The sequence below is a fragment of the Mugil cephalus genome, chromosome 12 (genome assembly GCF_022458985.1).
Source record: "Mugil cephalus isolate CIBA_MC_2020 chromosome 12, CIBA_Mcephalus_1.1, whole genome shotgun sequence".
Classification (NCBI taxonomy): Eukaryota; Metazoa; Chordata; class Actinopteri; order Mugiliformes; family Mugilidae; genus Mugil; species Mugil cephalus.
This window is the reverse complement of record NC_061781.1, coordinates 21,396,926-21,424,510: the sequence shown is the minus strand read 5'-3', so window position 1 is coordinate 21,424,510 and position 27,585 is coordinate 21,396,926. Positions and strand designations below refer to the sequence as shown.

General features: G+C 40.4%; 1 long non-coding RNA gene across 2 annotated transcripts; it reads left to right on the top strand.

Annotated features, from left to right (window-relative positions):
• LOC125017938 lies at positions 1-27,585 on the top strand. 2 transcript variants are annotated; one of them, XR_007113900.1, is made up of 4 exons: positions 1-137; positions 8,047-8,261; positions 9,987-9,988; positions 27,481-27,585. It is a non-coding gene; the product is annotated as an uncharacterized LOC125017938 (long non-coding RNA). The 2 variants fall into 2 exon arrangements; XR_007113899.1 differs by lacking the exon at positions 9,987-9,988.

Here is a 27,585-nt window from a genome sequence, read left to right as displayed (position 1 = left end):
CAACAACACACAATTTGTTCCTTAATTTGGTCATTAACTTTGCTCCAACTGAGGCCTGATATAATGAATTCTGGGTAAATCCCACCAACCAACCAGCTCCACAAAAGAAGACATTAAGTGAAAGACCGGACTTTAAGGTAAGAATTAAGTTAATGTTGGTTATATAGTTGGTTAACTACTTACTGCAGTCTTTCAAGTGTTAAATTGTTGTAGGAATGCATAAGTAAAATAACTCGATGTAATTTGGAATTGACAATAACAAGTGGCTTCGAAAGACGTTTTAATGTGAAACTAATGTTAGCAAGTTGGTTTAAAATACTTGATACAAATATAATTTCGAGCTCGCGTTTGCAAATGACTGTTATTTAAAGTAAACATAGATGTGTTTTTCCTCTACGTAACGTTAGCTTACGGAGCTAACACCGGTTAGCCGTTAGCTAACACCGGTTAGCCGTTAGCTAACACCGGTTAGCCGTCAGCTAACACCGGTTAGCGGTTAGCTAACACCTGTTAGCCGTCAGCTAACAGCGGTTAGCCGTTAGCTAATACCTGTTAGCCGTCAGCTAACAGCGGTTAGCCGTTAGCTAACACCGCTAGTAACGGTTAGCAACGGATTTTAGCTGTTAGTCGGCCATGCACTGATAAAAATAAGGTGCTCCATCTACTTGCAAGGCAACTTTTTATACCGTGGTAGATCAAACAAGACTAGTCTTTGTTAATTTACTTTTGCACAACTTACTTTCACAAGATGCCTTTACTCACAAAAGTGAGTTGGAAAAACTGACATCATCTGCGAAAGTAAATTGACTTTACTTTTTAGAATTAATGTTGTACCAACAAAGACTACTCTTGTTTGATGTACTATGGGATAAAATGATGCAAAAATAATGCAATAATGATGCAAATGCTTTCTTTTTAAGTATATGGAGCACCGTATTTTCAGCAGTGTGCAGTCATTTGGCTGTTGAAATCATGAACTTTGCACATTGAGGAGTTTTGCTTCTTGCCCTAAACTGCTCCAAGCAGTTGTATAAAGTTGTGGTTCCATCACAGCTGCCAGAAACAATCCATTTTTACCAGGGTCCTTGTTGCATGTTAGTGGAGCGTCTCTCTCCATGTATTGAATAAAAATGAAAAAAAAATAAATAAAAAAAATAAAAGTTGGCTCACAATCATAACTGAATTGTGTCTCGGGCTTCTTAAAAAAATCCCAGAGCTTCTGAAACGGCAGCGGAGATGTGAAACCTCGTCACAGGGTTACACTGCCTGATTGACTGAGACGTCTGGGCTTCGAGGTTCAAAAAAAGCCAATGTGAAAGCTTAGAAAGGAAATAGCAGAAACCCTCATGTTTTTATTTGCCAGATTTTAATTTCACTTGGCAAAGAACCACAAAAAAACCCCCCCAAAAAACAACCCAAAACAGTCACGTACTTTGTGAACAGGCTGTTGTGGTGTCTTGTCATCTTTGTCCCATGACATCTTTTTTTTTTTTACTCTCTTTCTCTTTCTTTCCCTCTCGCCGGCTTGTTATTTCGGCTCGGTTTCTCCCCGGAGGCCAAGCTTATCAGACAGACCCTGAAGTATTGATGGTAAAATCCCAGTCTAGTTTCTATGCGCTGCTCAGCAGGTGGCTGCACACGCAGACGCACACAGATTACAATGGTAAAGTCCTGAGGGACAACAGCGAGGAAAAATATAAAGAAAAAAAAAACATACCCCTCTTGCCTTTGCTCATATAGAATTAAAGAGCTTTCTGTCTCGGAGTCGTCTTTAACCTCCAGCCATCCTTCCAACGAGACAGATTTTGTAGCCTGTGGTTCATCATAGCAGACACACAAACACACACACCGATGTCCCAGGGATAAATCTTTGGCTACCGAACATCGTCACCCAGGGCTGATGAGGGTTCTGCCAGCTTAAATCCCAAAAGTATTTACATTTATCGCAGACGTGCGCCCAAATACGTTTTTTTTTTTATATTCTCAACACACAACAACTTCAAGCGCAGACGGCAGTAGTTGTGTTGCAGATCAGGTTTTGATACCTTCTAAAAGGTCACGTCTGACAAAAGGGATGAGGGTTTGAAGGACGGAGCTTTCACAATGGGACGGCTGAATGTCAAAAAACACCCAAAGTAACGCCCGAGACCAGAACTGATTAAAGGGGGGCACGATAAGGCTCGTACCTTTTTATGTGATCTTCTGCAATCTGTGAAGAAAATGTTATTGCTTTAGAGAAATGTGCCTTAAAATCAAAGCAGTGAAATTGGGCCAATTAAAATAGACACAAAAAGGAGAAAAGGAGTAAAAAGCTGTAGCAGGTTAATGGTGAGTGTAGTTCAATTTATATCATGGGCATTTAAACCCTGGACTCAAACAGGATCAAACCGTGAATTTTATTTTGACTGCATCCTGCACAACTTTCACATTAGATCAGTCTGAGTCTAATCACCACTTGTGCAAAGGTCTGGTAGAGAAAAGAAAAACTATAGGATGGATGCATTCGAGATTCTTTGTGATGTGACAGACTGTATTATTTTATGTTTATGTTTCTCTGCTTTAAGTAGAGACTCAGCATTGGACTGTAACAACTGTAACCTGTAAACCCTTTGAGATCTTGGTCAAAACAAACTCATCTTTTCTTTGAATTCAGCAGTATATTGGTTCCGAATACCGGTATTTTTTCCAGTTGTGATAATGAATTTTTAATATACCGTCATACCAGTGTATTTGATTACACAGCAATGCTGCGCCACGAGACGCTGTTTCAGACGGGACGATTTTCAGTGTAGCGCTTCTAAACATGCATGGTGCGACTGCGACTAGTCCCCGATTTCGGGGGACAGTCCCCGTTTTGGATGACCTGTCCCCTGGCTATAGCTGTCCCTGAAAGAAAATGTCCCCAATTTTAGCTTTTTATGAATGAGAAAAAAATGTTGCCTGCAGACGGTAGCCGAGCTTATTGTCATTACAGATATAGCAGTTTAAATATGTCCAAATATGAATAAATGTGTCAAAATAAATGAACCATAATTGTCCCTGTTTTGTCAGTTCATCTTGATAACGTTTAATTCTTTTTGTGTTTTCTTTTATCTCTGAACTGTAAATATCCCGTATTTCCAACTACTCCTTGCGTGGGATTAATTTACAGTGTTTACTCATCATCACAGTAAAATACTTCATTCTTAGTCAATCTACCGCATCAATTCCTCTCTCAACCAGTAGAAACTGTTGTGAACACGTGATTATGCAGGAAAAAAAAACATTAGAATTTTTGAAAAATGCCGTAATATACATTTGTGGTCATACCGCCCGGCCCTAGACGCTAGGTTTGTACTTCTGCAATTTGTCTGGATGTGTGAGCAAACCTTAACATGTGTCACTAAAATGGTAGGCAGTTGTGGGCTTTCTGTGTCAAAGTTTTGAGTTTCTCATGAGTGGCTCATTTTGGAGTTGGAAATGTTGGACGGCAAAGAGAAAAGATGTCAGAGTGGATGGTGCGCGACCACTTTTTGTTCTTGCTAAGATAAATTGACCAGTCACAGTAGTTGCTGTCTGCATTACTGCCATGAGCAGTTACATTTCTGGGGCTATGTTTTACCTACGGTGTAGATCTGACAGAGAAGCTTAAATCTCGTTTTAAGCTTGAAGATGCTGCACCGCTCGCTGGTGTAAGTCCAAGTTATTAGTCAGCGTGCAGGAAAATAAACCGACACCGCTACCGCCGTACATGTGGTGGGCTGTGCACTCGCATGCGTTACGAGAAAGAGGAGCAGATGGTGGTTTTATGTCCTGATAGCACCGTCCTCAGAGCGTTCAGACATGAAGACAAAATCCACGAGACCTGTGGCAGATATTCGGGCGGAGATATAAAAAAATACGAGCTAGCTTCCCGTGGCATTTATTCAAATGAACTACAGATGGTTTTCCGAGCAAAGGAGTAGAGGAGCGGCTGAGAGGAGAGATAAGGAAACTCCACGTGGAGTCTATTTGGTGTCGTGATCTGAACATCTCTGTATGTTGGGTGACGGTTCAGAGGATATGAGCTGTTGGCTTCCAGTCCTCCTAGACTGGAGAGGAAACCATGTCTGTTTAAGATAAAGTTCAATAAAGATGTATGTTAAATTCCAGAGATAATTATCAAGCAGATGAATCGTGCATAAACTGAATGGCTCACTATTTTTAAGCACCTTTTACCACCATCCCCACTGCCAACAAAGAAACAACAAAGAAGTTTGTTGCTGCTTTAAGACTCAGTGTTCAGTGATCTGATACAACATGAGGTCATACACAGTAAAAGCTTCATGACCGGTTGTTTTTTTTTAAAGCAGGTACACAGAGATTCCTCTCATGCTCATTATTTTACAGCCACATCTTTCACGCTCCGTCTCTCAAGGGCCCCTTTGATTCGCTCATCCCAGAGGAACGAGCTCGAACATGATTGTCATCTTGAGGGCCAAAAACTACTGATGTGTAATCTCGGTTTGTGCTGGTGCACTCGTCTACGCGCAGCCCGTGGCGAGGCCGGCCGAGCTGTTGTAAGCGGTGTTGTGAGGGTGACCCGACCAGTTATTAGGTTTAGGGGGCAGGCATTTTTTCACATTTTTCCCCTAAATGATAATTTAAAAACTGAATTTTCTTTACTTGTTTTATCTTTGTCTCATTTTTACTTTTTTATACTGTTCCAACTGGTTCAATTCATCAACATCATTAGCCTTCATGCTTATCAGTTCCCTTTATCGATACTTTTCATTGCCCAACGTGCAACTTATGCAGCACCGTAATTTCAAGCAAGGACGGCAACAGCAACTATTGACACATGGCATTAAATACCACGAGCGCCATGTGTTCAGCTATCTCTACATCTCATCTAGTGACCAATTTACTATTTGTTTACTTACACAAGCTCTTATCTCTTGTTTAGGAACTCAATAAAATGTCTTTTGTTTACATTTTCTAAACCAAAAATTCACAGAAGGAGTTGATTGGATTGATAAGCAGAATTAACAATGGCATCGGTAGAAATAAAATCTTCCCATCCCTAGGTCCAACAAACATTCAAAAAAAAAAAAATTAGGAAGGGTTAGATTTAGGGGCCGTACCATGGACTGTATATAAACATTGACAACTCGTCCCCACTTGCATTGACCAAACTGATGCTATTTTCCCGAGGATGCAGGCGCTGCCATCTTCACCTTGTGAGTTTGCAGCCAGAGTCAGTGCGTTACGGTTCAAGAGTGGAACCAAACAGAGCCGTGTTATCGATGACTCACTCATGTTCTCATTTGATTTACTCTAACTTCACCAGTGACAAGTAAATGTTGGATCATACACTGTACTTATTTAGCCATTAGCTTTGTCCTACTTTCACGGTCCTATGAGACAGTGGATGGCATGGAAACTGATAGACGTCATGAGGTCACTTCCTGTTTACTTTACTGTCTTTCACAAGTGACAGAAATTTATCTTTGACAACATTATAAATCGGACAAATAATATAATCAGACTCTTCAACAAAAAGGACGAGGGGCCTGTTAGCAGCAGCAGCATGTGTCCATGTCTGTTTGTTCAGGGTTTGGTTGTTGCAGAGGGATTGAAAGATGTTTTTCCAGGCCAGTGGAACCTTATAATGTTTGCCTGATGGCAGCATCTGAAAGCAGTGGTGGAGGGGGCTGGAGGGGTCTTTTGTGATCAAGATGGCTTTCCTGGTCACAGACCGGCTGTACCGTTCTGAGAGAAGGGGGGTTGTGGCTCTCCAATGGCACCTGAACATACAGCATGAGTATTTAAATTATCTACCTAAAATGATTATGAATGAGACAAAAAATAATATTTGATGTGTTTGACGTTTGGCCCAAGTCACATCCACTAACATGGAGGTTTAGCTTATGACCAATACTGCAGCCAGACACTAGGGGGAGCTCTACTGGCTTTAGCTTCACTTTAGAGGAGCTGCTCCACCTTTCTTCTTTATTTACAGTCTATGTGCTGTACCTACAGCACAGAAATGTTGCATTAGAATAACTCTAGCTTGAGAGTTATGTTGTTCCTACCTGCCCATCCAGATCCAGATGTTTGCTAAATATATAACTGTAAAAAAAATATTTTTTCTTATCTGCCAGTCACATATCCTCCAATAAAGGCTCTTAAAAACACTTAACTGCAGATCATTTTTAAAAGCTCCTGACCTTATTTAAACATAACACTGTTAGCGTAGCTGCAACTGAGCCTTTGATATCCACTTACATAGATAAAAACCCTCATTTGAATCAGTCAATAAAGTCAAGTCAGTTTTATTTATATAGTCCAATATCACAGCTTACAGATCTGCCTCAAGGAGGGTTACAATTATTATAAAACCTTGATGGGAGAGAGAAGAATCCCTGGATGAACAAGAGAGCAGGGATCCTTCTTTCAGGACGAAGAGACATCGTCTTAAAAATATAAACACGGTTCTGCATCTTTGCTTGTTGACTACCTCCCAAACAAACGTTCATCGGGGAATAGTGCGTCGCCACCAACGTGTTTTATGTCGTTCATCTGTGTGGTCTCTTCTCCTCAGCGCCACAACCGACAACAACACACTGTGATTTGTAGCTTTAGCTACAAGTTTGTTTACTCAGTCTCTAGTTCCCATCTGTCACAGTTCGGCTGAATCCTGATTTAGTTTTCCATGTATCACCCGTTGTAACCCACCAGAAATCCTCTTTCATTCTGCACTCAGTCACCTGCCTGCCACGCCCACCCCCCCCACCTGCTCCCGACCTCCCAGTTTGCTCCCCGTTCTCCGCTCTGGGCCAGGTTGTTTAGTGCATTTGTCTTTCTGCCTGTCAAGCTGTTTTAATATATATTTTTTTTGCACCTCATATACCTCCTAAAGTTGCTCTTGTCGACGCAGTTCGTCTGCTTCCCCAGGGCCAACTGTGACACCCAACATCGTATTGTTGGTACTCTAAGACAATATCGGCTGCTGTCAATCAAAATGTGTATTTCCTCATAAAAAAAATCCTTTTTTTTTCTATAAATTACAAAACAAAACACGTATAATATCCTCATGACATGAGGATAATGTTATTTCTGATTCAAATAGTAATTCTTTTATCCCGACTGCAGCTGCTTTAAATGATCGTTCAGGAGGAGTCTAGTTACTAGTTACTTCTCTCTGAATGAATTGTAGTGATGTGGGGATCGATACTGAAATATCAATACTTCCAATACCAGGTCTTTATGCTCTAATACTTCATTATTTCAAGGTAATGTAGTAACACAGAAAGTAACCAAACTACTGAGTTGTGGCAACACAACAAACACCAGTTAAACCACAACACAGAATCAAGGCATTAACGCTGAGGAGGGTTATAATAATTAAATCATAATTAGTTTTACCAGACATTGGAGTGTATTTACACAAAGTATGAATTTTGCTCAGTGTCGGATCAGAAAGGAAATCGCTGGTATCGAACATCACTGATGAACAGACAGAGCTCCTACTGATCAGAACTCTTTTACGCCGTGACCAGATTTAATCTAATTCGTTTGATTGCTGAGGCCGTGGTCCTGTTTCGGTTCTTGCTATATTTATTTATTTATTCATTCTTTTTCTACTTTACGCTTTTTTGGACTAACTAGTCACGCGGGGTCATTTCTAGACCGTCGAGTGACTAATTAAACCGAAATGTATCAGTAGGAACGGGAATAATCTCTCAGCGTTCAGCACTCAAACTGCATTTTCTGCAAGAAATGCACATTTCCAATGCGTACTCATTTCTGTTAGTATCACTAATGCTTTCAGGTTTCCAGATTCTTCTTAATGCCAATGACTTTGAATCAGTATTTTTATTTATTTTTTTTTTTTGTCCATCCTTTGTAGAACTTGATGAATTTCAGTAACATTTAATGATGTGTTGTCACCTCATCGCCGCTAGCTGCACCTTAAAATAGATTTTTCATGGATCTGATTCATCAGATCAAAATAAAATCTAAATGATAACAAAAATATTCTTTTCTGCCCATCTCATCTCCCATCTCTCTGCTTTTCTTTTTAAGGGTGTGTTCTCCTCCATATCCGTCCACATTCACTAAGAGACCACGACAGTGCTTTTCCGCAAGCTTTAATTTCCCAAGACAGATGTCCATGCCAGGACCTCGTGAAAACAGCAGAAGAACTAGCGTGGAGAAAGAGGAGGACAGATGAGGCATGGGTGGACTGAAAGACGGATTGGAAGATGGAAGGAGAGAGGGAGATAGGATGCAGACAGGAGGTGAGGAGGCGGGAGGCAGTTTGGGAGAATCGAGGCTGCACAGAGAAGAGTTTTGGGAGGGGGGGGGTGACGAGGCATGTGTGTTCACGTTGTGTCTATCTATGTGGGAAGCTCATAACTGTTGTCAGTGTGTGTGTGTGTAGGTGTGTGTCTAGAGTGTGTGTGTGTGTGTGGGTGGATACCGTATGTGCGATAAGGCTTCTGGTTCACTGAAGTTAGGAGAAAAATCACCAGAAGCACAAGTTAGAAAACTGTATTTTGGAGAAAGAAAAACGAGTAGTTGTTCTCCGCTTCCACTCGTCTTATTTTACTTAACGTGACCTTCACGGAGGAAGAGGGAAGCAGCGTCTTCCAATAACATGATGTCATCCCTGAATAAAACATGTTGGAGTAGAGCAACGGTCCTCGTGGAGGGATGATCTCATCGTTTTTACAGGAAAAATCTTCTGCTTAGCGCAAAGAGATTTAAGCGCCCGTGTCATCGCGCCATATCACATCAGTTCCTTAAAATATACCCTGACTTCATTTAAATGAATTCAGCTGCACATCGTGCACAACACAGGATGACTCATAGCCCCTCGTCAAATCTTAATGATGCAATGATTGTGTCATGTCGTTTTAAAAGGCTCGTCGGTAGCATCGGGTTTGCCTCTCGCTGGCGAAGTTTAAATCTTATCTTAGTTTAAATCACATCTTTTATGCTAAGCTAACTTCCAGATTCGTATTTAAAAGGCAGCTAAGACACATTTTGGGGTATTACCGATGGCTCTAAAGGTATGAGTTGAACCTTTGTCAGTGCAATTAAACAACTTTCAAAACGCACCTGGAAAGGAGGTGGTTGGGGTAGATGGTGGGCGTACAAAGCAAAACTGTAACACCTGAGTGTAGGGTTTGCATCTAGTCTGTGTTCATGTTTAGCAATTTGGTTACACTTAGAAAAAAATGTCAACATGTAGTTTGATTAAATCTTTTTTTCTGTACTGAACCACATATTTTCCTAATCTTAATTAAAAGGTTTAATCGTGCCGTTTAAAATTGGACAAGCTAAGACTTCATGTTGTCTCTGAACGTATTATAAAGATATGTTGACTTGAAAGTATTTTCAGATAGTTTTTTTTAACAAGATTTCCTTATTGTAGATAGAAAAAGATTTATTTCCTTATTTTCCTTTAAAACTTTACATTTAATATTTGGATTTTGCGATGCACCGTCTCATGTAGCGTGAATGGAAATACAAATGCTTTGCCTGTCGGATCTTCGAATGAAGAAAATGGCAAATTGCTCACCACAAAGCCAGCGCCAAACACAAACACACACACACACACACACATGCTCACAGAAATGCAATAATGGCCACGGAAACATGACGCGCAGCCAGTTCACTCATTCGATTTGGCGCAACAATAGCGTCGTAAAAAATTATCTTTTGAGCGATGTGAAGTCGCACTCAAGGCCGAGCTGTGCAGGTGCAACCGGGGCTGTTTGCACTGCTTCTCCAAAACAAACAAACAAAAAAAAAAAAAGGGTGAAGAAATAAACAAAAAAATAATAGACAAAAAAAAAAAAAAAACCTCCTCGATCACGTTCGCCGCTGATCATTTTAGTCGAGCAATCAAACTAATGAGAGCAAAGATGAGGAATTGAACACGCGGTAATTACAGGAGAACATCACGACCTCCTGCTAACACACCCGGAGCACAGGAAGTGGCACGTGAGAGCAGACAGTGGTTAATTACTATTGGCCCTCCACCGATGTCCCACCGGGCGTCAGCCTCACTCGCTCCCGATGCTAAAATAATTAATGCTGTCGCCGTCATCCCCCGGTCCCTGTAGCCATGGCGATGAGGAGATCTTCCCCCAGGAGCTCCCCCCTTTGGTTGTCAAGCAGCAGTCGGCCAATGAGCAGAGCCAGTGAGTGTGTGTGTGTGTGTGTGTGAATACGCTCCACCAGTGATTGTTGTGAATGATTTAAGGTATGGCTTTAAGCTACAGGTACCAGCTGTCTGCAGTCGGCTTTCAGAAGGTACGTGTCCTGGGATGCAACAAAGAACCGGTCTTATCAAATAAGAAACAACTTAAAGTGAACTGACTCGCCGGCTTTTCAACTTTAGATATTAGTTACTAGATTAAAACTACATTAAAATTACGTTGGTCAGAATTTTACGAGAATTTGCCTGGGGAAAAAAAATGTAAAACACCAGCAAGGCCTGTTTTTCAATCTAACTTTAATTGTGTGGAGTGAAACCGACTTTTTACATTTATTAAAAGTCCGGAAAAGTAATTATTTCATGTTTACAGAGCAAATATTCAAGGCCCCGCACACTTGAAACTTTTAATTAAGTTTGGATGAATTCTGGAAATGTTGTAGGGTTTTTGTTCAACCTCAAAAACAGTCCTTGAATGTTTTTTTTTTATTCTCATTTTTTATTTACTTGTTGGTTTGGTCTCTGAAAAAATGTGTTACTATTCTAAAGTAAATAGTTTTTCCAGTTAGGATTTCAAGGAATCGCTGTTATTGCTTCCATTGTGGTCTCTGACATTGACATTGAAGACCAGGGTTTTCTGTGGTGAAAATGTGTCGAAGCTGCTAAATCACCGAGTGGAAGTTGGGGAAACACTGTCATTTAGTTTTAAATATTGATCAAATAAATCTGTATTAATTCTGACAATATTTAATAGAAGCCAATAACTTTCCTGAACTTTAACTGAGTTGCTTTAGTTTCTAAAAATACTGTAATTTCTGGAATTATCTTATTTAAGGAGGAGTGTGACATCAATCAGGTAGCCAACGCTGATGGAGAAAAATAGTTCCCACTGGAAAAGGTGTATGTGTTTTTAAATCTTTCCAGTTCTTCAGTGAGAATAGTGGCTTCAGATGTTTTTTTTTATTCAATACCCCATGCAGCTTCGCACAACTGGGAGAGAAGCAGCTTTGTGTGAATTTATTTTCTCAGATGTTGCAGTCGCTCTGAAGGTCAGTTATTGTATCACTGTGAGAATCTGCAGAAGAAAACGTTAAGGTGCAGAGATAATGAGCAGAATAGAATCAAATTTAATATACACCAATCAGCCACAACATTAAAACCAACGTTCTGCTAAAAACAGTTTAGGAACAACTGAAAAAACACAAAGAACAGCACAAGGTGTTGACCTGGCCTCTAAATTCACTAGATCCTAAACTGACTGAGTATCTGTGGGATGATCCACTGAGGCCTCAACCCTCAGAAAGTCCATGTCCCTTCCCTGATGAGTCACAACTGGTTTGGAGGCACAAGGGAGACCTACACAATATTAGAAAGTGGTCATAATGATATGCCTGATCAATGTAAGCCTCAGTGGCTGATCAATAATCAGCTTTTTTGCTTTATGCATTAGCAAGAACTTCTGGTCTGTTTCAGAGACACAAAAACCTGCACAAATCTCCACATATTCACCAAAGTTTGTTGCCGCACTTTAAATGTGTTTTAACCGTTCACCAATAATGGAACTTTAAATTTCCCCAGATGACTTGTTCTTCAAAGGCAAACGTTAGCGCCTGCTTTGAAAACGTCACGGCAGCGTTTCCACGAGAGCCTCTTCCCTCTCACGAGCCGCGTTAGCAGCTCGCTCCAGTCACATTGATTTTCCATTTTTGTTCTCCACAGTAATCTCTTTCACTCTCCACACGTTCTGTCGTCCTCGACCTTCTCCGCTTCCACGTCTGTCAACCGCACTCGCCGTTATGGATTGCAATGCGGCGATAATACGTGCAAAAAAAGAACCGGATAAATAAATAAATAAATGAATGCGATGTGATGCACTTGAGAAAAGATTAAGGGACACTTGACATTTACAGGCGTGTGTATGTATGTGCACGTTCCCATGCGGATCAGAAGGTGTCCTGTGGTCCTCTGTTTTCTTTTGGCTCCTCTAATCCTTTTAAATCAGCTTTGTTAATCCCACTTTCTTCTCTCAGCTGCTGCGGCTTCGTGCGGGCACACGCATGCAGGCGTCTCTCTCCGCCGTGAATACGAGACGCGTTTTCTTCCCGCTGAAAAGGAACGTTTTTGCGAAAATAGGGTTTTGTTTGCCGGATTCCAGAAGACAGACAAAAAATTAAAAGATGGATATATACGTTTCTTCTCTGCGCTCTGTGATAAGACGCGGAACTTTTAGATGTTGAGATTCCAATCACAGAATACGAAAAATTAAATACAAGCTGAGCCGGTGTCTCGTTATCCAGAATTAAAGGACACCCTGCAGCCAATCAGAGGCTATAAAAAGATGCCTATCTATAAAAAATCAAGTATAAGACAGAAGAACAAAACAAAAAATAGAACGCATTCGTTTTTTTCTATGTGTGGATTCATTTCAGTTTTAAGTCTGAGACCAGCCACTGTTTTCGGGGACAGACACTTTCTTTACGACGTGTATCATGAAAAGAAAAAACAGCACCACTAATTCTCATATTACACTGTATATCCTTGTGTTTCCCTCCTCTCCCATCCTTTGCCAGAGACTCTATTTTAAACCTATCCATGTTTATTAGCCTGCTTTCTAGACAGAAGCTGTCATGGAGCAGAACATCAAAAAGAAAAGCTCATGATCCCGATCTTCTCGTTTAAATAAATGCTGAAAACGTGTCATTTATTTGTGTTTCCTGATTCAAAATACCAACCTCTTGCTGCTCCATAATTGGGATTTCTTTCTTTCTCTCTCTCTCTCTTTTTTTTTTTGCAAGTTTGCCCCTTTTCACCTTCACCTAATTCCTCTCAAATATTCTCCGCACCTCTCCCACCATCCCTCTTCCCAAAGATGTGTTCGTGGAGGCAGAGTCTTTGAACCCCTGCAGTCTTTATAGTTCAGAAGCTCTGAGGTGGTGGATGATAATGTCAGTGCTAATGATACTTCAGCCTGGTGAACTGAGTCCAAGGTGACAACAGTCTTGAATTCTAAATTTGGAGAAGTTGGGTTTTGGGGGGTGGGCGGCGCGGGTATTTTTATTTATTTATTTATTTATTTATTTATTTTTTGAGTGTGAATGTGTTCAAAGAAAAACAAAGATGAACGAGACAAACACCCGAAAAACTTGCTAAGCTTTGCCGCAGAAGCGACTAGAGAGGGTGCATTCTTCGGAGAGCGTGTCAACAGCGAATTAGCATCGCAGCTGAAAGCCCCAGGGACAGAAAACATTGGGAAGCCCCAATTTTCCCCCGCCAAATGAGGGAGGAAACAAAGCTTGAAGGAGAAAGAGTTTTGTTCTTACGCAGAGCGTGTGCAGCTGTGCTCCTTCGAAAGGATGCAGACTGTACTTACGGGCTGGAGGTCGAGGGGTTTAATCTGCGCCTCCTCCCAAATTTAACAGCCCGAGATTCACTGTTGCTGTCAGTTCATACATTGGTCCCGCTAGACACGGCAGAACAAACAGTGCTCACCACAGGGTGTGTAGAATAGGCTTACAGGCTTCAGGCATGCAGACGCTGAGTTACCGTATAATATTCCTTTAAACATCATAAAACCATTTTCAAGTTTGTGAGGCTGTGGGAACACTGAAACAAACGAAATTATTATTATTATTTTTTTAACACTGGCGTCAATCACTGCTGTGCCTCATTGATTGTGCATTGAAAGGTCACCTTAGGTGCAAGTCAAAAGGTGGAGATGATTAAACTCGGAGAACAGCAGTGAGTTGTTTTTGCAGAGGGGAAAAAAATATGATTTACCACCCGCAGCAATTCTGATCCATAGAGACCTCACTGGGAATAGTGCTATATGATTTAATGTTTACAACAATTATGAAAAAATAAATAAAAAAATCTGACTATTCATCAGCCACTGAGAACAAAGCAAAGGCTCATATTGATCAGGCATATCATTATGACCATGCTAATATTGTGTAGGTCTCCCTTGAGCCTCTAAAACAGTTGTGACTCATCAGAAAATGGACGTTCTGGGGGTGTCCTGTGGTGTCTGGTAACAGGATGTTGTTAATGTGGGGGGGGGGGGCTTTGGGTCCTATGAGTTCATCCTGCTGGTTGCTGAGTGTTATTGTTATGGGGTGGGTGTGCCTGGTCTGGTCTAGGTCGGTGCTAAGTAACATTCACACGAATGAATCCCAGGTCCAAAAGTTTCCCAGCAGAACACTTGAATTGTCACAAGATGTTATTTACTTCCGAGGAATGAAGGTTGTCCTTTATTTTCCATCAGGGTTCAAGAAAATGGTTTCTCAGAATTAGCAGCACTCTCCGTTCCTGTTTCTAACTCTTCTGTCTCTTCTTGTAATCCCTGAGAAACTGCAGGTTTATACTTTGTCGCCTGCAGATCTAACAGGTCACTGTAGCTGCTCCCTCTAGTTCTGTTGCTCCCTGCAATGTTTCAAACCGATCCACTGCCAAAATAAAACATGTCATTTCATTGTATGAAAGTTCTTTTTCCAGTTAAATATTTTTTTATTGTGAAGTGCGGGACAAACCAAGCAAATATGATCCAATTCTGATCTAACCCTGTGGATTCTGTAATTAACTAGTTTAAATATTGCCACCGAAGTGTTTAATGAAGTAGAAAAAATGTGATTTTGAGTACATTAAAAGAGGCAAATTTAAATCTTGTTCTTCTTCGTCTCGTGAACGGATTCACTTTTTTCAGCTGCTTTCTTCGCTCTTCGTCCGCGGAGGCATTCGTCTCCTGTTTGCTGTTATTTCAGGTTTCTTAATTCGATACGTCTTCCCCGTGTGCATTTCTTGACACATATTTATCTTCAGGTAATTTATGCCACGGTTTAACCTAGTTTTCCGTTTCCCATGTTAGCTTTACTGTTCCTCACAATTAGCATCCAACACTAACTGGCTGTTAGTTAGCAATTAGCGTCCTCTCCCGCAGTAAAGCACTTCAGTTATAACTGCCGGTCTCTCCCCTCTCTCCCCACAGAAAAATACTTCAACACATCAAAGCGATTCAATTAGATGCCCACAAAACACAAAACAGAGATTAGAATGTTAAGCAAATGAGGACGCAATAAGCAACTACGTTCATCTCGATCAGATAATTGGATTTATTATGGATTTGAATAAAAATCTACCAGTAGAGGGTGCAGACTACGAAATTTAACCTCCTGAGATGCGAGCATTTGTCTGGAATACATCTTAATTTCTTTAAAATAGGATTAAGATCATTTGGTATTTGGGATTAGTAGTATTTGGGCACTTGTGAATATGATAAATTTGCATGTTATATCAAACTAGAAAAGTTAATAAGCATAAATAAATAAGTGTATTGACCCTTCACTACCAGTACATGGCAGACAAAAGTGTCTCCTTATGAGGACAACAGGTCTAAATGAAGCAGAACCAGCTGCAACAAACCTAAAACCTAATGTCCTCATATGAGGACGCCGGGTCTCAGGAGGTTAAGTATATATATATATATGAGTATTTCAAACACAGTGCACTGCAGAATTATTATATTAAAGCAATGGTATTACAAAGAAATTTGACCAAATTTAAATTTACTTGGATTTGGTCTTTGTTAAATTTCTCAAAGTCAAAAAGACATTAAAATGAAAGTGTCTTAAAAAGTAAGTGACCGTAATTCATACAGTTGTTAAACAAGTTCACATAATGTTGATTAACTAATCAGAGCTAATCAGAGCCAGGTATTTCACCGTTACCAGAATTATAAATCTGCACGTATAGTCACGCTGATGCACCCGCGGTGACGGTTTCTATGTAAACCCAGAATGAGTGTTTGCCAGAGCTGAAGAACTGAAAAGGGAAGAAGCCCCTGGGATATAAGATGGAGAAGGATGCAGCAGCTAGGAGTGTGGAGGAGCCTGTAATGAGAGCTACAAGTGGTGTTTGGGTTCTATGAATATACCATCGCAGTTAGAAAGAATAACAGAGAAGCAGAAGATAGAACCAATGCTCCAGATAAAAAAGGGTTACGGTCTAAAAAAAGACTAAAAGTGACTAATGGTTTAGATAAACAGATTTGTTTGTGTGAAGAGAAGTGAAACTTCTGTAGACTTTAGTTCTAAGTAACAGTCTTATTTTAAAAGACTTCGTTACTCTAAATACCACATGAGTGAGGCCCCTTACAAGGACATAGACTTTAGATGGATTTATTTGTCCTCAAAGGAAATAGTTACAGTCTCAGTTGCACATAAGAAACACTCTTACAATAAAACAATAACAATAAAAGGATATACAGGTAAAAGGAAATATAGGTATAGTAATATAAATATAATTATATATTTATAATACAAATAAAATAGTACAAATATACAAGATTTGTATATGTACAAAGATCCATGGAGTAGCTTTAAGTTTTCAACTTTGAAGTGATTCCTTCTCCGAGAACCCTGGGTTTGCAAGTGCCATTCATGTATCAGCATAGGACAAAAAGACAAAAAGGTCATGTGCTAACAGTCTGCATTTTATGGCCTTATAATCTCAAAGGAGCGGGTTTGAATCCAAATCGGCTGACTGGGGCCTTTCTGTGTGGAGTTTGCATGTTCTCCCTGCGTCTGTGTGGGTTCTCTCCAGGTTTTCTCCAGGTTCTCTCCAGGTTTGTTCCAGCTTCCTCCAAAGACTTGCTCATTAGGTTCATTGGTGATTGTAAATTGGCCGTAGGTGTGAATATGAACGGTTGCCTGTCTCTCTCTGTGTTAACCTTGAGATGAACAGGTTTCACGCTCGTGTTGGCGATACCGATCTGATACCAATACTGTAACTTCACCCTAATATGTCTTGTATGCCTAAAAATGTAGTGTATTTCAAATCATAGCTTCATAAAGCATACGTCAGTAATTTCACAAGGTTTGTTGTGTTGCCACATCTCAATAGTTTAGTTACTTTCCACTGTGACACTACGATGACGATATTTTGATTTGAGAATTGATTTTAGAGCACAAAGACCTGGTATTGGAAGTGTCGATATTTCAGTATCGATCTGCACATCACGACCCCTCACCCAGTGACAGCTGTGATAGGCTCAAGCCTCCTGTGTGCCTCTAGAGGACAAGCGCTTACAGAAAATTAATGAATGAATCTCAAAAGAATTAAAGAAAAGCATTAACACTTTTCCATGACATGCAAAAATGTTCCCGCAGCAGCGTGGAACATTGAAATTGTTTAGTATTCTGCTGAAATTGAAAGGGACTGATTCGTTTTTGCGTAAAAATGGTCCGACTTCAGCAATTTCACACATTTTTTTTCTTCTATTTAGATTTGAAAGAAAGAAAAGACAAAAGCGCATCGACGCAGCTGAAACGAGTCGCCGCCGTTCTCAGACACCACTGCTTTTATGTGCGCTCCACTCATTACCACCAGAACCAATCCAGATCTCCTGAGTGATTTCCGACTCCCGCTTTCAAGGTTCAAATGTTCACTGTGAAGAGAAACGTAGGAGAAGCATAATAAATAATATCAAATAAATAACCTGCCAGAAAACAGGCAAAACTGATAAGAGATGTGGAATTAGTGTGAAAAGTTAAAGTTACGGGTAATAACAATGTTTAAAGACTTCCTGAGAAGAAAATGTCAACAGATTCACAGCCCCGGGCTAGAAACTCCAGATCAAGAGCCAATGTCTTTTTATCTCCTAGCGCAAAACTCACACACCGAAGCCGCAGTTGGCAGTTGTATAGCAATTAGAGCGAGGATAAATCAATACCTCCCGGAATATGACACAGTGAAAAGGTTTCCTTTCACACAAGCCATGAAGTATTAAGGTGGTTCAAAATATATATAGATATAGTAATTGAAGATGGGAAAGAGAGGAAAACTCTGGCTTGATTATTATTCTGTAGCCGCCACAGACCTAGTGATCAGTGTCAGGGACTGTTTACGTAGCGAGATGGGAAATAAAAATGCGTGAATATATCTGATCCGCCAGACTGGGATACTTATCTTGTGTCAAAACACTATGTGCCTTTTAAAAAAGTATTCGATCGTGACGACTGTCGGACTCAGACCCTGGGACTTATCCTTGATTTCACCCCTTGTGACAGTTTAGTCTGGTCCTGCCTTTCGCTCTGTGCTGAGGTTTGGCTCAGATTGTCTGCTGACATGAGGGGGTTTACAGCCCATCTTTTTCATAACAACCAATGGGAGATGTCTCGAAGGACACGGAGCAGCTGATGGTGTTGTCAAACAACGGTAAACATTCTAGCCCCCCAGGCTAACGTTAACCAGCGTGCTACTGTTGACAGATATGAAAACCGACAGTTAAAATCTCACCTCCAGTTGTGACTCAAGAATAGACGCCAAGTATGGACTCGGTCTCCCCAAACCTTTAGACTCCTGCTGTATGTTTTTTTGTCTCACTGCAAAGAATTGCATTTATTTTTATTTTTCTTCCTTCTGTTTAATTGGGAACTTACAACTTGCAGGTGCAAGTCATGTAGTCTGTGTGCAAGTGTTAAATCAAAGAGAAGAACATTTGTGTAGTTTCTCTTAAATATTGGTTTCAAAATTAAAATAGTTTTAGTTTCCTCTCCTTAATAAGACCTTGGATTTATTCATAGTGGCCTGGTGGATTCTGTGGTTAACAACGTTTTAAGTTTATCTGAATAATGACACTAGGTCAGCGCCAGCACCTCCCAACGAGAAGGTGTCGGCTCATCCCTGTGATAGACTGGGAACCAGTCCAGGGTGCATCTCGACCAGTGACAGCTGGAGCAGTGTCCAGCCCTCCCTGGGACCCTCCAGAGGATACGCAGTTACAGATGATGAATGAATGTACACTGACCAAGCATAACATTATGACCTCCTCCTTAATATTGTGTAGGTCTCCCTTGTGCCTCCAGAGCAGTTGTGAGTCATCAGAGAATGGACATGGACCTTCTGAGGGCGTCCTGTGGTGTCTGGTGACAGGAGGTTGTTAGTGGGGGGTCTTTGTGTCCTATGGGTTGAGGGGAGGGGCCTCTATAGTGGATCATCCTACAGATGCTTGATCGGTTTGGGATCTAGTTAATTTGGAGGCCAGGTCAACACCTTGTGCTGTTCTTCATGTTTTTTTGAGTTGTTTCTTAATAGTTTTTGTGTGTGTGCCTGCAGAACATTGGTTTTAATGTTGTGGCTGATCCATGTGTGTTAAATCTGATTCTATTCAACTCATCTCTGCACTGCAACAAAATGTTCTTCTGCAGATTCTCACAGTGATAAAATATCTGAACTTCGGAGTAACTGCAGTATCTGACAAAATAAATTTACACAAAATCCCAATCCCAATTGTGCAAAGTTGCATGAGGTATTGAAGACAAAAAATATTTGAAGCCACTACTCACTGAAAAATTATCCTTCATGTATCCTTCAATTGTCCTTCATGTTTTTCAGTGTTTTTATGTGAGTGTCTGTGTCAGGCTGCTGCCATCGCGGAGTGTCATTGCTATGGGGTGGGGGGGGGGTCCCTGGTCTGGTCTAGGTTGGTGTTAAATGTGTAAGTAACGTCCACATGAATGAATGTCAGGTCCAATAGTTGCTCAGCAAAACACTTCTACTGGTCATAATGTTGTGGCTGATCGGTGTAACAGCAGACTCACATGCCTGGAACAGGAGCAAAACCTGATAATAACTGATTTACATAACCGCAAAGCACAAGTGTTACTAGATGACAAAACATGCAAATTTAAAATGCATTGATTACTCTGAGTAATCAGCAGAAATCTACTTTCATTTACACTTTAAACTATTAAAGCGAGTTCACGAAGGTGTTGGAGTTCTGTTGCCCTTTGTTTAAGTTGGTCGTCCGTCCCAGCAGGTGCCGACTGCTTCAATTAAACCAACACCTGCTGTGATATACTATATGAGCTCCGGGCTCGCTTTTGGCAGCCAAATTGCTTTTTAACTCCTCCCGACAAAAACAAACAGACAGAAACACAGGCATAGCTACAGAATTTGAGAGTAAACAAAGAGCCAGAAATAATTTAAATCGGAGCGTTCGGTGGAGGAGCAGTACTGTCGGAGCCTTCCCACTTTTAAATTAATTAAAATGGGAGAACGTTGTTCATTTGTTGGTCCTCATTTTCATAATATGAACTTCGCTTTAAAACGTGCACAAACACTAATTAACCTTGCACATTTTTTTTTTTGTAATTCTCGTAATTAGTTGGTTTTTGCTCGACTGCACTGATTCGCTCAGTTTAATTAACCGGGTATTAATATGAACAGAGAAGTTTTATTTTAAGGTAAAGAATGTTTTCAGAGGAAAAGGTGAATCTAAACCTACTGCAAGCGCTTGTTTTATTTAATAAAGAAAAATCTAGCCTACTAAAAGTGAAAACTAAACAAATATGTTGAATAATATATAAGAATATGTTCTTACAGAACCAAGTATTTTTATTGTTACTGTCACAGACACACAACAACCTCTTGGCCAAGCAAACTCTAAACCAGCCACTTGACCCAAGCGTAATTTAAAGCATAATTTACAGAACATTAATAAATTCACTATTTCGATAGCACTAAGTTAAATCAGTAACATTAAATTCACACTTTTTTCTTTCCCTATAAGCCGAGCGGGTTTGGTGGGGAGCAAAACAGAAGTAAGCAGAGTAAATTTTGTGCTTAATGTTCATTTATCGAGCTGTAATAATGGTGTTTATTAACATTTTTGTTGGTAACAGCTTGAACTTCTTAACTTTCATTTTGAGTTTATTTTTTTTTTGTACTGTCAGCAAATTCCAAGTGTAGAGACAAACAAACAATGAACTGATCAGACCAACAACAAGTGTGGTTTTTCAAAAGAAATCTCCTTCCTCTTTCATCCGAAAACCATTAAAAACACACTAGAGAGCCACGCTGGTTGATTCATGTGTTCCTCGACTACCCTCACACTAATCTGCTGCCCCTAAAATAGCCCCCAACACTTGCCTGAGTTCCTTCTATTTGAATAATGTTTGATAGAACTACAGCGTCCTGCTGTTGTAGGAAATTACTGAGGCCTTCTCTTAAAAACCAATGAATGAAATGAGAGCAGTGAGTGTGAGTGTCACAGACAGGGCGAGAAAACGCGTGAAACGTGATATGCAGCAGAACCAATCCTCATTTGCAAAACCAATTTACATCCCGGGAACGCATCTGAGCTTTTACAAGTCCGTCTTATTAAAACATGTGAAATAACCCCATTCCGCTGCATCGGGATATCGTCGCCGTGATCAACAACTCGGCCGCAGTTCATTATCTGGACGGAAGCTCGGCGTCGAGGAGACGTCCGCTGAACACGTTCGGGCATGTCGTCCACGTGTCGTCCTCTGTTGACTCGCGTTGTGTGTTTTTAATCATTTTTGACTGTGGCACAACTGGGAATCTGGCTTTACTGAAAACACTTGTTGGACAAAGGGCTTTTTTTTTCTTTTGATTTGTTAGCGATAACGAAGTGTATCCTAAACACGCAGCATTTTTGACAAATTACACGATAAATTTTACAGGTATCTGCTAATATTAAAACCCCTGAATGACATCATTCTATACAATGATGTTTTGAAGCTGATGTTTCTTCTGAGCTGAGTGAAAGATGTGCCTTCAACCTCTGCAAACAGTTTTTATACAGAGGTGAGATGTGCGGCAAAGGTCTGAAAATAATGATCACCCTCTCAATATAGGCCACATTAGCATCACATTAACCTTTGAGAAATGTGTGTGTGTGTGTGTGTGTGTGCGTGACGAGGTTTAGAGGAGAAAAGGGTCAAATTCTCAAATTCCTTTTCTACTCCTTTGTTTATCTCTTTCTCTCCTCCTCTTCTTCCCTCTTATTCCCGTATATCTTTATAATTCATTTATTCATCGTATTCATCTTCTAGTAACACCAAATAAAAGCGGCAGGTGGCTGTTTTTGCAAACCTTTACAACTCCTAATACGCATTTCTTTTTCTCCACACAGTCTGACACATATAATAACTTGAACACATTCTTCTCAATTTATGAATATGCTGCTCAGTTCCTCGAGCTGCTTTCAAGTAATGCTCTCCTCGGCCGGGTACGTCCGAAGAATCAAGAAAACGTTAGAACATTTTATAAAATAAAAGTGTCTTTGGCTGTATTTGTGTTGTTGTTTTGCCACAGTAGTTTAAAACTGATTATTGACCCTAAGCTTAAGTTATAAGTCACATTTTTAAGTTTTCTTTTAAGGCAGCTGTAGAGTAGTGGTTAGAGAAGTAGCTGTGGGGTTCGCCTCCATCTGATCTCTATAACTGAAGTGCTTTTGAGGAAGTACTTATCCCCCAATTTGCTCCTCAGGTGCAGGACATCAATATCCCCATCTGGGATCAATACAGAATAATTTATTATCATCATTATTACTATTATTAGACCATAATTTGTTCTTCTCCTGCATGCTCAGCTGACCTTAGGGGAACTAAACTAGACTAACCTCCTGAGACCCAAGCATTTGTTTGGAATGCATCTTAATTTCTTAAGATAAGATTAGGATCTTTAGGTTTTTAGGATATAAAAGTATAAAAAAAATAAGCATCTTCTTTGAATTGGAAGTAGGGACACAGGGATTATTTCACTGTACATTACAATCTAAGTCACCAGTGTGAACCAAAATATAAAACTTTTCTTTTTAATGCAAAAGCAAAATTGCAAATGATGAAATCCCAACGTCCTCACACGTGTACTTGTGAATTTGTTAAAATTTCATGTCATATCAAACTACAAAAGTTAATAAGCATTTCAACAAGTGTACTGACCCTTCAGTGTCTCCTTATGAGGACAACAGGTCTAAATGAAGCAGAATAAGCTGCAGCAAACCTAAAACATGATGTCCCCACATGAGGACGTCGGGTCTCAGGAGGCTAAAAGGAGAATCACAATTGGACAGTGTGCATGTACTGATTTGATAGGAACACAGCTGCAACAGGGCATTAATGCTACTACATGTTTTTTGGGTATCTAAATTTGATGCTCTACCAAAATGTCTTTAAAAACAAAGTAACACATATTCTGTGGATTACAAAGAAAGTAAGCACCGAAAATAAGGTGCAAAAATTATTTTGTTGCTGCTGCTTCTTCCTTCGTCTCACTTCTCTCCCCTTGAAATGTCCAGAGAGTGATTACAACTCTCCTCTCTCCATCAAACTCAGACTAAAGTCATATTTTCGAGCACACACATGCTCAGAGGGGGATGTCAGTATTTTTCTTGTGGTGCAATGAGCCGTCCTTGTGCGTCTGACTGACAGCTTCCTCACTGTCAGTAGATGTAGGATTTATGCAGCACGGTAGCTGACCAAAGGCACTGCAATGTACCATATACTGTATATTTATGTGTGTTTGCTAGTGTATGTAGCATTTCTCACATCGTGCTTTCATGGGCCACTTTGGGCTGACCTGAATACAACCAGCCATGGAGGCAGAGCCCAGCAGGTGAAGGATTACACAACAATATCACCATGTTTATTTATGCTTTCAGGACAATTTGACTTTCTAGTTTTAGAAATGTAACTTGAATATTTATTGTGTCTACTTTATCTAGTGTGTAGTCTGCATTTTGTTTAACAGGATTTTATGGTTTATGAAAATAGTGGAGATGTATAAAAGGCACCATATACAGTAGATGCAGTCATTCCATATTTTGTGCATACTTAAACATTTTACCATGCTTAACGTTTATTGAGTACATATCCACAAACCCAATAAAACATTACAACTTTTCAGGGCTACTGCCTCTCCTTCATTATTTCTCTTAATTTTATGGCCTAGTTAGTGACACTTGTTGTATGGTGGATAAATCTAAAAAGATGAGGAGCTTCAGTCAAGTTTACCTGGGGCTTGTCTTTCTTATTTATTTATTTTCCAACCTGCAGCTGCAGATTAGAGAGGTTATCTACCTTTATAATATTAGATACACACATTTAACATTTATTATGCCTCTTATCTTTAAAATTTAAACTATGCACTAATGACCTTTTTGCATCTTAAATGCTCAACATATTCTCTTGACTCTGGTGTGGCATGATTAGAGACACCTACCTTATATATCACTGTGTCCAAGGAGACTAAGATATGTAGCTACAACCTATAAAATACCATTAGTGTTGCTTAATATTAGGGTATCTTTTCATAAAATACCTGGTTTCTCACATATTCAAATTTTAAGCTACATTATTTTACCACAATATCCAGAATCAGATGATGAAATCCCATTTCACAAGAAATCTATTGGTCTCTCTCTTATATAAAGTACCATTTTCTCTACTGGATCCTAATTCCTTCTTAAAATTCCATGCACAGCTTGGAATATTCCATGAAATATTCCCCAATACATCAGACTTAATGATGCAGATGTGTGTGGAAAGCTGCTGTTTACAGATCTGGTGAAACTGTGAAGATTTGAATCGGATGATTTATGATGGTGTCCCTCAAAGCTCAATATTAGGCCTCTTTTTAATTAACATACTGTACATATAATTTTCTCCATCTTATCTATAATCAAGGGTTTCTCAAGATCACAGTTGCTTTCAATCACCTGATTTAGTAATTTGCACCGAAAAAGATAAGCATTTTGTAAGAATAAAAAATCCTTGAAGTGAATCTCATCAGAACAAATTAATTGAAAATCTTTAGGTATTTGGATCGAATGCAGACAATCTTACAAAACTCGTATCTAGCTCTGAAAAGTATTTGCCGTGATCCTTAAGGCAAACTTGATTCACCTTCGGAAATCTAAAAAAATAATGTTACATAACCCACTATAGCCTACTGTCTTCATCGGAATACGAAGATATCTTTGATTCTCAAGCTGCTGCTCCCCTCCAAATCCTGCAGAAAGCACTCACCACTGTTCATGTATTCATGTATTCATCTAAGTAGCCGAGCAATTTAACAACCCCAGTTGTAATATCACATGTCACAGAATATGCTGCCTCCTCTCTGACACTTCTACTATAGGACTTTTATCTTTAGTGTGGGAATGTGTGACGGTTGTTTTTAATGTTGTGATCCTGTTCTGTGACATTTGCGCTGACGTCTCTCTCGGAGAGAAGATTCGTTTTCAAGAACACAAACGTATAGAAAAACAGCTCACTGCAGAGCTCAGCTGCAGCGAGGTCCGATCGCTCCAACGCTCGATTCAAGGAGATTTTAAAAAATATGTGCGAGTGTGTGTGTGTATCCATCTTCTCTTCCTTCTCCTCCCTCCCAGTTATAAGCCCAGTGCTGAGCCACTAATGGAGGACAAGCCTGTTAGAGCAACACGCCACGCTATCCCGGCAACACACCAGGGACACATGCGCACGCACACACACACAATTACACACACACACACACTGAAATACTATCTCACACACACTGGAGACAGACTGCACACACATATTCACACAAAAAAAGAAAGATAACACACAGAAATCCACCAAAATACAGAAATAAATACTCAAGCACACAACAAACGCTCACTTCCACAATAGGCAACACACACACACGCTACACGCAACCTCACACACATCCCAGCAGAGTACACCGCCATAGCAACAGCCTCCAAACAGCTAATCTATTCAGTGATGCAGCAACCGTCTCTCAGTGTGAGCGCCGCATCCACAATTGTACCTTCATTTGTTTGTCAGTCGTTTGGAAGTTGACGGGAAAACACAACACGCACAACCCACAGCGGCAGCTCTACGGCGGACCTCAGCACCGCTTCTCAGACGTCACGCAACATAGCTATGTCCTTTGAACAAAATACTCACAGGAAAAGCACTGTTAAGTGCCGCACTAGAGACTCCAACGGCATCCAGGGCCATTTTAGAAGCTGTCAGGATTTGGAAGTTTGTTGGTTTTGGTCACCAAAACTCTTAACTCTACCTTCAGTGGGAGTGCCTCACCGTGAGATCACTACGTCTCATGATTGCCCCAAACTGAAGTGTATAGGGGACAATTTTCTACCCACTGAGACAGTACTCTCTCTAATGGACTCACTGCTGACGGTGTGCGGTGCAGGCGGTTGGGCTTTTCTTTCTCTTTTCAAACTCAGAACACATTATCTCAAAGCTATCCCTCCATACCGAGCAGATGGAACTCAGGTTGCATCAAATATACGGAGGTACTCATGATTTTTGTGCACGATTAAGTTTAATGTGTGAATATCTTATTCTGGTGACCGATGGCTTCCTTTACTGGTTAAAATACACCTATCGGACATTACATTATGACCACCATATTGTGTAGGTCTCCCTTGTGAGTCATCAGAGAATGGACATGGGCCTTCTGATGGTGTCCTGAGGTGTCTGGTAACAGGATGTTGTTAGTGGGGGCCTTTGGGTGCTATGGGTTGAGGGGAGAGGCCTCTGTGGATCATCCCACTGATATTTTGTCCTTCTGGTGTTGGTGAACATCTGATTCATACAAGTCCACTTGCCCTTGTTTTAATTATTTTCATATGCATATTATGATCTAGTATAAACATAGCAACGACGCAGACGACTGCATGGAGCCTTTTCAGAGCCTTGTGCCATAACTGACGTACGCTTCCCCAGAAAAGTAACTATGTACCAATAATTGTTTGTTTTGGATCAAGAAAGGATCAGTGAGGTTTTGAGATACAGACGCTCATACGACTCGTGTTTGTTGAAATTTTGCCGACATTCGCCCGAAATTTTTCAGTTTTAGTTTAAGTCACCACTGTTGACAGGGAAGCAGAAGCAAAAATAAGGGCAAAAAATGGCAAAAAAGACGTTACGGTGGCATTGTTACAGAGCGAACCAGACTGACGAGCGCACAAGTATAAATGGCTCCCACTGGCGTTGGCTAAGGGTCTAGGCTACAGCCTCAAGGTCCTGCACTACGCCGAGACTTAAGACTTAAGGGCTGCACACCAAGCCAACATTAAGAAACTATGTCCTATGAAAGAAGTTGTACTTGATCACATCTCCAAGACTACAGCCAATGCTCTGTACCAGTATGAGAAACTGTGAACTCTGAAAATGTGAATTCAGAGGAGCACTTAGCAGGGAGCATCGATGCCCTGCCATTATCATCTGGTGCCATTAACCAGTTTCCGGCTGTTACAGAAACAAGTCCGGCTGGTTTCTGATTGTTTTCCATCCACAGAGTTTCCTATTTAAACCTCAACTTCCCCAACATAACTTAAGAAGCTATTCAGATGAGCCGCGAAAGATCTCCAAGAAAAAGTCCAGTTGCCTTCTTTAAAAGGCTTTTGGATTCTATAGTTTATTTATGAGCCTTTTCTGGGCCCTTTAGACTTTGTCATTTTCTTAACTATCATCCCTTCTTGTTTGTCTGATTTCTAGTGGTTTACTAAGACAATCAGCCAATCAGAGAGATCACATCGATGCCATCAGCTCAACATCCTGAACCTGCTGGACAGAATACAGACAAAACAATTGCCGTGGACT